Source organism: Corvus moneduloides, chromosome 5, assembly GCF_009650955.1.
Source record: "Corvus moneduloides isolate bCorMon1 chromosome 5, bCorMon1.pri, whole genome shotgun sequence".
Lineage (NCBI taxonomy): Eukaryota > Metazoa > Chordata > Aves > Passeriformes > Corvidae > Corvus > Corvus moneduloides.
Genome location: NC_045480.1, coordinates 55,464,281 through 55,476,961, shown reverse-complemented (window position 1 = coordinate 55,476,961; position 12,681 = coordinate 55,464,281). Strand labels below are relative to the sequence as shown.

Genomic DNA, 12,681 nt, shown 5'->3' with positions numbered 1-12,681 from the left:
GTTCCTCCATAGTTTAGATATGGAATAGCAAAGCAAAACCAAGAAGAGGAATCCAAAGTTTCCAGGGTTTACTCACACAAATCAGTCGCTTAGGGATCGGGGATCGTTCTGCTCACAATTCTCCACCATTTGTTGCAGTGGGGATCCTGCAACACGCATATATCAAACCAGGAGTCCCGTGAAAAGGAAATATATATGGACAGACAGATTCTTGCTAGATGTTTCAGAGGTGTTTATTTCTCCAGCCGCATGGCCGGGGCTCTGCCCAGGAACTGTTCCAGTCGCGGGACCAAGGGTCCTTCTGCCCGCGCAGGGAACACAAACCAACCCATGGGAACGAGGCTGAGCAGGGGCAGGGAAGCCCCGTGTCTGTCCCTCAGGGCCCCTCTCCCAGGGCTACACGGCGGGGGAGGGACCCCAACAGTGAAGAGAATAAAAGACCATGTTTCCTTGTGAGGAAACTTTATCTTCTGAAAGAAGCCTTCTTTAAGAGAAACTGGCAGACAGTGATGTCTGTAGAAAGAGAATTAAAGCAAATTGATTTTATTTCTGGGCTTAGGATGACTGCATGGGAACGCTTTGGGTAAGGTATTCTCTGGGTTCCACAGTACCTTATGATGTATGTCACTGCAAGGCACCAATGTACTTCTTCAAGGAGACTGGTGTTTAAGCCGTGGGAGCTGCTCAGGCTCTGAACAATTACCTCTCATTCCTGGAATCTGGCAAAACTAAAAAGCAGCATAAGACATTATGAGCATTAGTACACACAAAGGGTAATATTTCTATGTAAGCAGGGACATGGCAAAATTTAGTGGGTTTTTTCCTTCAGTGTGTCTTTCTGAAATTACTCTCTTCTCCTTGGTCACTTAACTTGCCACAAGTTAAGAGGTAGAGCTGTTCCTTGGAATCATTGCTGCTCTGCATTTCTGTGAACAATCTAGCTCAAGGTCTGCCTTGTGTTATTCCAGGTTGATATTGAAATAATTGCATTGATGTTGATAGGTATGGAAATGGGATAAGTCAAAAGGTCCTTGTAGGTTCATAAATTGATGTTTACCCCAAAGGTAAACCTTTTTAATGGTTACTATTTTCTTTTCTGATACTTGTGCTGTCCTCTGACTTTTAAACAATTATCAAGAATAAAGCCAAAATAAATAGTTTATCTTTAAGACTGTCATCTTTCAAAAGGACAGAAGCTTTTCTTTTTTGACGAAGAAAATGCCCAGCTGAAACTTCAAAGGGATAGCTGCACAGAACTGATTGAGCTCCTAATGCTTGAAAACACATCAAAGACTCCTGGACTTATAATCTTCATATTTTATTCATGAGCTCCTTAGAAGGAAGTGATTCAGCATCAGTGAATTTGCAAACAAGATACAAAAAAGGAGCATTTAGAAAAGAACCCTATTTTAGTGAGGGATGGGGAAACCTACTATAAGAAGATATCATAATCAATACTGATGTAGGCAGAGGAACAGAGTGCCTCACTAGATCAGGAAGTAGTTTAGCCTTTAACCACTGAATCTTCATTTGCAATCCATGCCTGATGAACAGCAAGTACTTGTCCATGTGATGAGTCAGCTGGCAAAGCTTCAATGTCCTTTTTTCTACTGCAGGGATAGCCACATCATAAAATGCCTGACTTTTATGGGTCTTGGTTCCAGTGCTGGTTGAGGTTGGAGGCTGAATTTTTGTTCCAACCTGAAGATGTTTGTCAGCATACCCTTGACCCAGGTCATGATTTCTGACCCAAAATGTATTTGGAATGACAGGTTGACACCATTATCAAAAGGTTGCCTAGACCAATCTACTTTTAACACAGGATGAACCATTCCTTCTTCCCACCAAGCAACCTGGTATAGATACTCTGTGAAAACAAGACTGCTCTTCCCAATGCTTCTTAGTTCACATAGGTGTGAGGAAAAATATTTCTAACTTAAAATGGACTGGATCTGCCACAAGAAAACCCGTCATATCTCACCCACTGTTCACGCAGAGATCATACTTGGTAATTCTAAACCCTGTTAGTGGAGGCAAATGGAATAAAGGGAAAAATTGGTTTAGTATTCCAGACTCAGGGGAAAAAAGGGTTTAAAAAAAAAAAATCACCCTCGGCAATTTTCTGGAGCCATGATCCTCACCTCTATCCCTACTCTTCCAGGGTATACACAGGCTTTGTCAGCTGAGGTGGTCAGCCAAGTTTGTCTGGCATGAGTAATTCCCCGGAAGAAGCTGTCAGAGATCCCTGCTGGTCCCTTGCTCAGTGACTTTTATCAATGAGCATGCTGTTATTCTTTGAAATGTCTTTTACTGCACTGTCCTTCTAGCAGGGAACCTTTAGATATTTTTTCCCCATTTCTTTGTTTAACTTAAATATTCTCCTTTCTACCCACGCCCAGGTCTTTCCTCCTACAGCAATGTTCTAAAAATATTGAACCAAGAAATTAATGTATGCTTACTTCCATGTCCCCAAAGAGGAGTGAAAATCAAGATGTAAAAGCAAGTTTTCATGCTTTGTTCTTCCCCATTTGTTCTGCAGCACTGAGAAATTGAGATGTTAATAGGCAGGGCAGCAGGCCAGATATCAGTGTAGCGCAGAAGGTGCTTGCTGGAAGTATATAAGATTTTATGCCTGCATTTTTCTTTTGTAGCTTAATGTCTAAGGAAAGACATTACATTTTTCTTGGAGCATAGCTGATTGACTGAAAAACTTGACTGGAAATAAAGAGGTCTGGCGTAGAGTGTTCCAGAGACGCTAACCTCCTTTTTTTCATTCTTCCTCTTCTTTCATCTTGCAAGCTTAGCCACGATCTTTACTCTTTGTCTTTAACACTTGGAGAATGCAGCCTTTCACAGAGTAGAGTCTCAAAATCAACTGGAATTTCTAAGGCTACTGTAGTTGTTTAGGAAATCTAGTAATCTTTAATTGTTCCTTGGTATAATGAAATAAAGGTCTTGTGAATCTAAGGAAGAGGAAGAAAAGGTTAAAACAGGTGACCTGATAGCTGCTAAGAGGGCAGCACCTTCCTTCTGTGCAAAGAGCTCTGGATAAGAAAACGCTCAGTGAAATCTTTGCCATCTGCCTTGTTAGGGAGAGCTGCTGCTGTTAGGATCATCAAGTGGAATGTTGGCTTATACATTCTTATCAAAACAAATATGGTTATTTTACATTCCTACAGTACTTTGAGATAGATAAATGATTTGCTATCAAAACTTTACTGATTGATAGGGAATGTTTGTGTATTACCTTAAAGTTTATTAACAGGCTCTCACTATGCTTTGTTGCGCTTTTTGATTTAATGTCACAGTTCACAGGTGATTGAATTTTCAGAGACATAACTTTTTCAGATGTTTTAATGTCTAAAGGTTTAGTAGAAACCCCAGACCCTGCTGGAATGTTGTATAGTATTCACTGTCTGACATTGCCAGTGAAAGCTCTGCCTGTAGTTTTCTCACACTTTTGTAGCACTTCAGCCTAATTCCATTGAGCATGTGTTCACTCTATTGGGAAATAAAACTTGAAGGGTTTAGACATTTGAGTTTTGCTGAGAAGCGTGTAGCCATTCATCTTCTTTATTGTCACTTTTTAGCTCCACCAGCTGAGTTTGGTAAGTGAACATACAGGATAGAAACCATGATAGACTCTCTTGTCTCTCCCAGCCTGCCTTGTGTCTGTCTCATCTACTCCTACTTTTTTTGTCTTCTCATCTCTTTTCAGGAGTCAATTGGTTGATATTAATAAGCATGATAAGCTGAAAAATAGTAACTTTGGCATATAAAGAGCTGTATCTTCATGGTGACCTCTTCTCTGAAGAGACATGACAGCTTGGTTGCCTGAAGTGTTCATGGCTTGTTCTGAAACCATTTATAACCAATCTTTAAGTTGTCCTCGTATCACCTTTCTTGCAAGCAAAGCATTCCTGTGAGATGAACTGTGTGGTGTTCATCCCTCCTGTAAGGGTCTCCCTCAAAACACTGCACACTGAGAATTGTCCCTAGTAAGATGCATAATGCACTTTTTTTAGTATGTAGAGTCCATGTTGGATGTGAAGAGAGCAAAAGCCAGAAGAAAAATTAGTTATACCTGGGTTTCATCCCATATGTCTATTATGAAGCTACAAGGATGTGATTTCCACAGGCTCCTGTGGATAGGGCTGGAATTATCATAGAGCTCACTGTGTTACTCAAAGTGATGTGTCTGGAAGGCAGGTCTTTCCACATCTGCACATCTTTGAAATTACTTCAAGGCTACTCACATGGCATATTCTATTCCCTTGAAATACACCTTTTTGTCCACAATAGAAGTTCTTTCACAATAGAAATGTGTATTTTCTAGCCCTGTGTTTTTAATGATTGCCTGTCTGGATGCATAGGGAAACACACCCGACAAGGCTCCTAAACTTATTTCGCCGCAGGAGCTTCTTCTACCCATTCTGACAATTTGTGGGGTTTGATGAATGATTTCAGTGATAGCTGTAGAGAAAAACTTCATTTCTGTAGCACAGTGGATTTCAATAAGAGGACTGATCCAAAATAGATGCAGCTCTTACCCTGGGGGTTAAGTGTAAAAATGAAACCCATGGAAGCAACCATTTCCTCAACAACTGCAAACTTTTGATGTGGTCTTTTCAGAGCTATTATACAGGGTCAGGATAAGACTATTAAATGGGTCTTAACATAACAGTGCCTTTAATCAGAGAAATTGTTATTGCATGGAGAAGCTTCTAGAACATCCTAAAATGTATTTCATCAAATGACTTGGCAGTCTCACTTTGCATGAAACCAATGGCACATTTCACTTTTGACTTCCTAGTAATGGGATTTTCTTTCTGTCACAAAACATTACTTCTTTTTTTGCCTTGGCTCAGAAAAGATCCAGCTGGTGCTGGGTAGTAGAGCAAGCACAATGTTATTCACTGGAGTTATGTGCTAGGTCAGTTTCTATGTAGCCATTTCAAGGCAATGGAGTCTCCAAAATACACGTTGGCTCGGTTCTTCCCTTTTTCCCTACCCTTGCTTTCAATTAGAAGTCCAAATTGTCCATCAGCTGTGAACTCCCTTCTGAAATTTAAAGTTGCAGATGTCTGCAAGTAGTGAACCTATCTTGAGTGCAGCTTTTAAAAGAAGTACTGTTAAAGTAGCCCACTAAGTGGGTTTAGTATGTATGTCACACTGACAGGCTCTCTCTGCTGTGTTTTAGTGCTTCAAAATGACTATTTACCTGTAGAGAAGTCTGTCCATAGTATTAGTGCCCCCAAAAACTTCAGACTACAAATGGTTCAGGATACAGCTAATGTTATCTATTGTGGATGCGCTGCTGCATCTTTTGTACCAGAATGAAGTCAGTACTTGTATGTGGCCAGATATCTAGAGTTGGAAAATCAACCATAAAATTCAATCCATGTTGATATCTAGCCTTCAAAATATTAATTGTACAAATTACTTTGACAGCCATAATATATCTGACTGCAGACATTCCCTTTATTCCACACTGGATGCCGGCTTCTAAGAGGAAAACACTGCAGAAGTTTTGCAGGGGAATAGAGAAATAGGAATTAATCCATTGGATAAGGCAAGTTGGAGGGAAGGAACATGAAGATTTCTGGGTACTCAGTAATTAAGTATTTGCAGTCATTATGGGGAATAACTATTATAGGCATATTTTGGTTTGAAACTGAATTTCCTCTGTGGGCTTTAGGAAGTACAGGCAGTTTAACATCTATGGGACTTGGTACTGAGAAAGTAACAGAGTATTGAGGAAGTAATGAGGTGTCTTAACAATTGGAAGCGCAATTATGTTTTTAATTACTTTGCACAGTGATTTTAAACTACTGGAGCAATCCATGCTTTAACAGCTCTCCCATTTCTATGGGATTAGGTGTTGGGCATGTTTTAAGCAATTTTGCAGTCAAATGTTGCAGGTGTTAATTAATGTGAGAATGATCAAGTTTTGCCTGTGTATTCAGCAGAGGCCTAAACTCATATCAAGACAAATTAGAGAAAGCTGAGCCAAGGCTAGCACAACCAACTTTACAGCCGACTGCTCATCTGCAGCTCAGGCCGAAGGCATCCAAACTGGATTATACAACCCAAAAAGCACTAAAAGGGAGCCACCAGCACAACATTGGATTTGATGCATTCATTTTGCTGTCAAGTGTACTTACATTGCAATGCTTGTGCATTTGGCTTGTGCAGCTTTCTGTCATCATTTTGTTTCTCATTACTGGGGTGCTGAAGAAGGAGGCATGGGGATATTTCATTTTTTTCCCTGATGGTCCCAGCCAGTAACTTGAATACCTGCTTTCAGGCTCACATCTTTCTGGTTAGACTCCCATCTAGAAATATTCCTCTTTACTCCACAAACTGTGTCAGAGAGAGATAAAGCTCCTCTCAAAGGGAAGCCTTGGGTAGGAAGCCTCTTGAGAACTTCTAACACAGATCTTATCTAAGCAGCATCTGAAGTATTTGCCCATAAGAGAGCTTTTGCATGTTGTTACCTCCTCTTTTAAGAAAAAATCAATAAGAGGAAATTGATAGCTGGATCATTGCTCTTCCTATGTGAACTAAATGCTTGTGTGTAAGAGAGAAAGAAGGATCTGTTCAATGTTTGAAGGGAATATCTTCAGTAAAAATGCCATCAGTATATGAAATCCGACGTGCTTTGTGGTGTGTTTCAGAGGGGTTAAAGGATGAAGGGGGTTCCCTGAGGTATTAAAGAGGAGAACTTTTGATTCTGAGGAATTTGGAGATGACTATGAGTGCTGTAAGTGATCGACTAATGGCCTTTCATGGAATAAACTATCTATCAAATCTAGGCTGCTGGCTTGCTTCTAGAGCGATTTAAGGAAAGAGGTTTCTAGCTCAGCAATTTGTCCAGTGATCTAGCCATGTAAAATCTGAGCAACCAGATTTCAAAAGGGGCTTTTGTTATCTTCTTACTCTGAGAAATCAGGCGAAAATACATTTTTATATCAGGTTAAAGGAGGATGATTGTATTAGAAGAGCCCTGGGAGTTTAGCCTGGGAAGCATTTCACAGGGTCTGAGGGATGGCTGTGGAGCCACCTGTGCTGATCAAAAGGCAGGCTGTCTGGTGGGAAGACCAGAACAGAGCTTCTCCCTGGCCAATGTGACGACTTGCTGTCTGCCAGCTTAGCGAGCTGAAATGGCTCAGTGCAGGGTTGGAGGAAGGCCAGTGCTGGCACAGAGAGAGTCCAGGGTCACAGTTTGTGATGGACAAAATTAAAATCAGGAATGTGACAGCAAGTGGTTGGATCAGCCCAGGCTAACCTGGAAGCAGAGGTTTAACTTTCTTAATTTTTTTCAGTGTTTTGACTGATTTCATGCCTTGTACCTCCCCCCAAAGGTTTCTCTCCTCATCCATGTGTCCTAGTGGGCCCACTGTTCTCTCTGCAGCACCACATGGCTCTGGCTCTGCTACATTAGTGGTGCTTTCCGCTTCCTCGAAACATGTATGCCCAGCAAAACTGCACTGAAGTTGCAAGCTGTTTGGCTAAAGCTACTTCTGAAACTCTAAAACAAAGCACCCTTGACACCATGTTATTTCTAAGTAGGCAGTTTTGGACCTCAGAGGCTGGAGAGGTAGCACATGCAGGGGAGAGAATGGTATGGGTATTAACAGAAATCTGTTGTTGGGCCTTCAGCCAGGTGCACAGCAGCTGCCTTGAAGTAGTGCAGCACCAACAGAGATTTTCCTGTGTGTGGCTTTAGACACATAGTTGAAGTTCCCAGCCTTGTGATTTCTGCATGTTCTCTGCCCCGGTTTCAGCAATCCAAATCCCTTTTCAACTGGCGGTCTTGAGGGCTTATACTGTCCTTACTGATGTGAACAGGAATCACATCTGTGGCAGTTTGTAGCTCCCAGCAATTCAGATAGCAGTCCAAGGTGGATGTGAAATAAACAAATCATGGGCTTGAGGAAAAAATAAGTGTATGGCTGAATTTCAGATATTACTTGTGCTGCATTTGGAGAACTAGTTGTTCACTGCAAGTAGAATCACAGACTCGTGGAATCATAGCATCATAGCAACATAGAATCATAGAGTTGTTTGGGTTGGAAGGGAACTTACAGATCATCTAGTTTCCACCCCCTGCCATGGACTGGGATGCCTTCAGCCAGCCCACATTGCCTGTTTGCCATGTGGGGACTTTGCTGAGACTTGGGGTAATGACAGTCTGATCTGGGAGATGGTGAGCCCTTGAACCTCCCTTTGTGCAGAGGTGGGATTTATAGTGGATGGTCATTCCCATCTCCCTGCTGCGAGTGTAGAAGTTACCCCAGGGTTGTAGGTAGCATGGTTACCTGAGCAGCTTGCTCAACTCCCCTGACAGTGCAGAGAGGAATGTGTGAGTCGATGACTGTCACCAAAAAGACGCAGATTCTTTCAAGGTTTGGCAAGATTTGGCTTAGTTTGTGGATTTGTCAGCAGCTTTGCCCAGGTCCCCACATGCAGCAGGTGGTAATGCCTTGTGCCAATGAATGTGTCAGTCTGTGGTTTTGTTCTGCAAACTTTTCCAATGAACATTTGACTGTTAGCTTTCCATTTACATGTTTTAGATGTGATTTCTACACAAATGCTTTGCGCTGTGCTGTTTCCTAAAGCATGATCAAGATGGGCTGTGAGAATTCTTGACTGTAATACATATGCAAAATATGTACATATGGGACAAAATTAAACAATAGACCCTCTCTTCTTGGCCAAAAAAAAGTACATGTTCCTAACATGTACCTAATTAAAAGCTGAAAAATCTGTATTACTGTCATGCAAACTCCATAATAAAATTCTTGATCTTCAACTTCACTCAAGAAACATATACAGAAAATTAACTCTACCTTTTATTTTACAATAATATTGCTTTGTTAAATTCCACTGTTATAAGGCTTATTTTTCTACCAGTAAAGTAATAAAGGCATAAATGTTCTCATGAAACCACTGTCTCAGGTAAACATCACTTATTCCCTCAAAAGACGTGCTGCGGTTTACTTTAATGGAGCAACATCTGTTCATTCAGAATTAAGTGAGTTCCCTGGACAATAATTAATAAATATATTGCCACTAAATACGCCTGGCATATTTTTTATAATAATAACATAAACCCATACAATTGGTGCTCTTGTTTGCTTCCCCCCTTCCCCCACCCCAAGGGCCTCTTAACAAAGAGCTTCACTAGATGGTTGATTTGTTGGTCTGAATGCCTAAACACTGATAATTCATTTTCCAGGGAAGACTCGATATGTTCTCAATAGCAATAACTGTAGGAAGATATCTCATTCTTCTGGTTGCGAGATGATATGGAGCCAATAATCTGAAGGCATTGTACTACGGTGCTGCAGAGCCTGAGTATGTAAAAGAAAGTCCTAATGCATGCTATTTTACGTTGCTCCTCACCAGCAAAATTCACTAGTCAAGAGAGCAGGTCACTGACCTTCCATCAACCAGCATGCAGCAGTTTCTCATTCTTTAGAGTGGATTTTGAGATTTGCAAATAGAAATGAAATCCCTCCAAGTATCACAGGAAGAGAATGGTGAGTGTACTCACTTCATTTTTTTTTTTTTTTTTTTTAATATTATAAAAATACAAAGTTTCATTGCACTCATCTTGGACATCAGATGGTAGGGTGTTCTTAGGTTTCATAGCCATTTCTCCTGTAACTTTGCTCCTGGTCATTCATTGCAAAGAGGTTTACTATCTCACACAATAGCTAAACAGGACATGCTAACAAGCTGATGGTAGAATTTACAACGTTGTAGGAAAGATGGTTTTTGTGAACAATTGAATAGTATATCCATGTTATACAATGGTGCTGGAATATATTTTCCTCTGTTGATAAGGAGAATTACAGATTGGACTTCCCTGTTCTTATTTCTCAGTGGGCTTGCACTGTTAAAGAGAAAGGGAAGACTGGGTGGTTGTCTTAATGTCCCTCTATTTCTAATTTCTCTGGCTGTGATTACTACTTTCAGTGACACCTTTGCCCATTACACTTGCATGTCACTTGATCTAGGACTGATGGCATCTCTATAAAGGTCAGTCTCTAAAAGAGTATGCTGGGATTTAGGTTCCCTAGGAGCATGCATCTTCCCTGAAAGGGAGAGAAGTGGTTAAATTTGGGGGGGTGGAGGGTGGGAAGCTTTTTTTCCATTGTAAAGGAAAAAGGCTTTCAAACAGTTCAAGCTGCACCACTGTTAACAATGCAGACTATTAAAGGGATAGCAATCAGCCTACACACCAGACACACAGATTGAATTCTTGCTGCTTGTCATGTAACCAGAGATAAGAGTATTTTCCAGTGACTCTGATAAAATAAATGCTGTCATAATGATTCTGAGCGAGACTCATCCAGATGTTGCAGACTTCTTGCTGTGGTATTTATTCATAAATCTTGTTAAAATATAATCAGAGAAAGCATGTCTTAATTAAAACCATCAAAACTCTGTGACAATGTTCATGCAAATGTAATAATGATCTTAATGTGTTGACACAAAATTTTTGCAGTAGGTTACTGGTATATTTGAGCCTACTGATTAGAGCTCAGTAATTAGTACAAAACTAGCTTCTTACAAATGAAGGAGGATGTGTAAGTTCTTCTGTACATGAAGGATTACAGATTATGCTCTTTTTGCCTGTATACATATGACTGCTTAATCTTCCTTAATGCTTAACTTCCACAATGCTTAAAATTCATAAAGATTTTCATATGTATTAACTTGTACATGTGGTCTTAACTTGCTTCCCCTACTCAGTCTATACAGTTGTTACCTGGTCCTGATGCATGATACCGTTTCATTCAAGAATCTGGTTGTGTTACATAAGTAGAGAAGAATATAAAGATGAAATTGAGTTTTTATGAATAATTTAGACAACAAAACAACTTGCATAAATTAGGGTATCACCACTCTTCTTTCAAACACTTGACTGTACAGCCATAGCAGTCTGCTTTTCATTTTCCTCTGGTGAGCTGTACCTAAAGAAGCAAAAAAGACTTTAATTCTGTATTTGCTTCTAAATAAGCTGCTGCTGTAGGAATACTACTCAGTTACCACTGGGAGAGGATGGTTCTGAGCTGATGATTCTGTTAGGATGTGATCATGCCATGACAGATTTAAATGTGAAGCTTTAAGACTACTTGTGAATGCCAAAAGGAAACAATTTAGCTTGAAAATTGTAACATCATGTGTCAAATATAATTTGGGAACAGAAAGATTGCAGGGATAATTCTTGACATTTAGGCTCAACATTAAATCTGGATGAGCTTTTTGGGGACTGAAGTGCTGCAACAAAGTCTTGAGGATACTTACAAGTTAAGGCATGACTGACCAAATGTATCTTAGCAAGTTCAGGAGCATTCAAAGTAGCTGGATGGAAGAAGGCTAAGCACGCTTGGTTATCCGACATGCAGTAGCTTGCTGCTCCCTAGTAACCTGTTTGTGACTGACACCGTGGTGAGACAAGTTAGGACTCCTGCCAAAAATTTGTGGCAAACATGAGAGAAACAAATTCTCACACTGCAGGACAGAAACCACAATGCTGAGGCTTGTAAGCTGCAAATTGATTCTATAAGGCACAACTGTGCCAGCCCAATGGCTTTATCTTTCAATAACATTGCACACTGTTGCAAAAGGTTCCCTGGCATTCAGATATGCTCTGATTGCCTTACCCCATACCACAGGGCTATCCCATCAATCTCTGACCACTGGCAGGCAGTTCCTCCTCTCCTGTCACTACACAGCTAACATTTTCATGCTTGGGAGAAATGTGCAGGAGGTATGTAGCTGTTGCACTAGTAGTACCTGGGTTTAAGTATTTTTACATCCTGTCTTGATGTTAGCAAGACATCAGAGAATTCTCTTCAACCCAGATTGGGAAGGTGATACTGGAAATAAAAGAAGATAAAACATGCCAAAAAAACCCAAATTACAAGCTAGATCCAAGTTGCAAATTATAGGAGAAGGAATGAAAGAAAACTGCACTTGATATAAATTCACTGATCTACAAAGTCTCTCTGTGTACTCAGGGAGTTCCTTTAGAGTTTCATCATGAGAGATTGTGTCCTCTCACATGCTCTACATCTCAGACTCTCTTTATGCAGAGAGGTCCTAGAAGAGAATCCCAGCTATTACACCTGATGACTTGCAGCCCTCCAGGGATTCCCTTCAGTCACCCCATTTTCCCCTCCAAAATGCATTTACCTTTGAGTTATTCAGGGAATACACTTTTAGCTTCTGCTGGTAAAAGGACTCTTTCACTTTTTGATGATGCAGGTGCTGCTTTTGCAGACTGGATGATGTTTCCTGTGCTGGACTGGCCTGGGGTCATTCCTTAGCTCTGAGAGTTATTTTCATCTCCCTCACTCCCACGGTGAGCCAATTTGTATGCTTCAGTGTGAAGTGTCTCCATATGCTAACCCTGTCTTTCTTTGTGCACAAGCTGATGTAAAATGTATGTAGCTCATTTTTTCTTTTGAGAGTGGATGCTTTGGGTGAAAAATAGGTTTGGAGTGATTGACTCTTCAAATCAATCTTTGGTAGTGTAACACACAGAATTGAGCTGCGTAGGTTTCTTTGTCCTTGCAAACCACACTGTGAGGCAGGAAAGTGCTATTCTCTGTATTATTCCTTGCAAATATGAGCACAAAGAGGCTGAGAGGAGATTCCCCCAAG

The 12,681-nt window shown here is 40.6% G+C and overlaps 1 long non-coding RNA gene across 1 annotated transcript in view; it reads left to right on the top strand.

Annotated features, from left to right (window-relative positions):
* Positions 1-12,447, top strand: part of LOC116444339 — a 399,973-nt gene extending 387,526 nt beyond the window's left edge. The window contains exon 18 of the long non-coding RNA XR_004240279.1: positions 12,283-12,447. This is a non-coding gene — a long non-coding RNA (uncharacterized LOC116444339). The remainder of the gene's footprint in view (positions 1-12,282) is intronic.
* Positions 12,448-12,681: the final 234 nt, after the last annotated feature.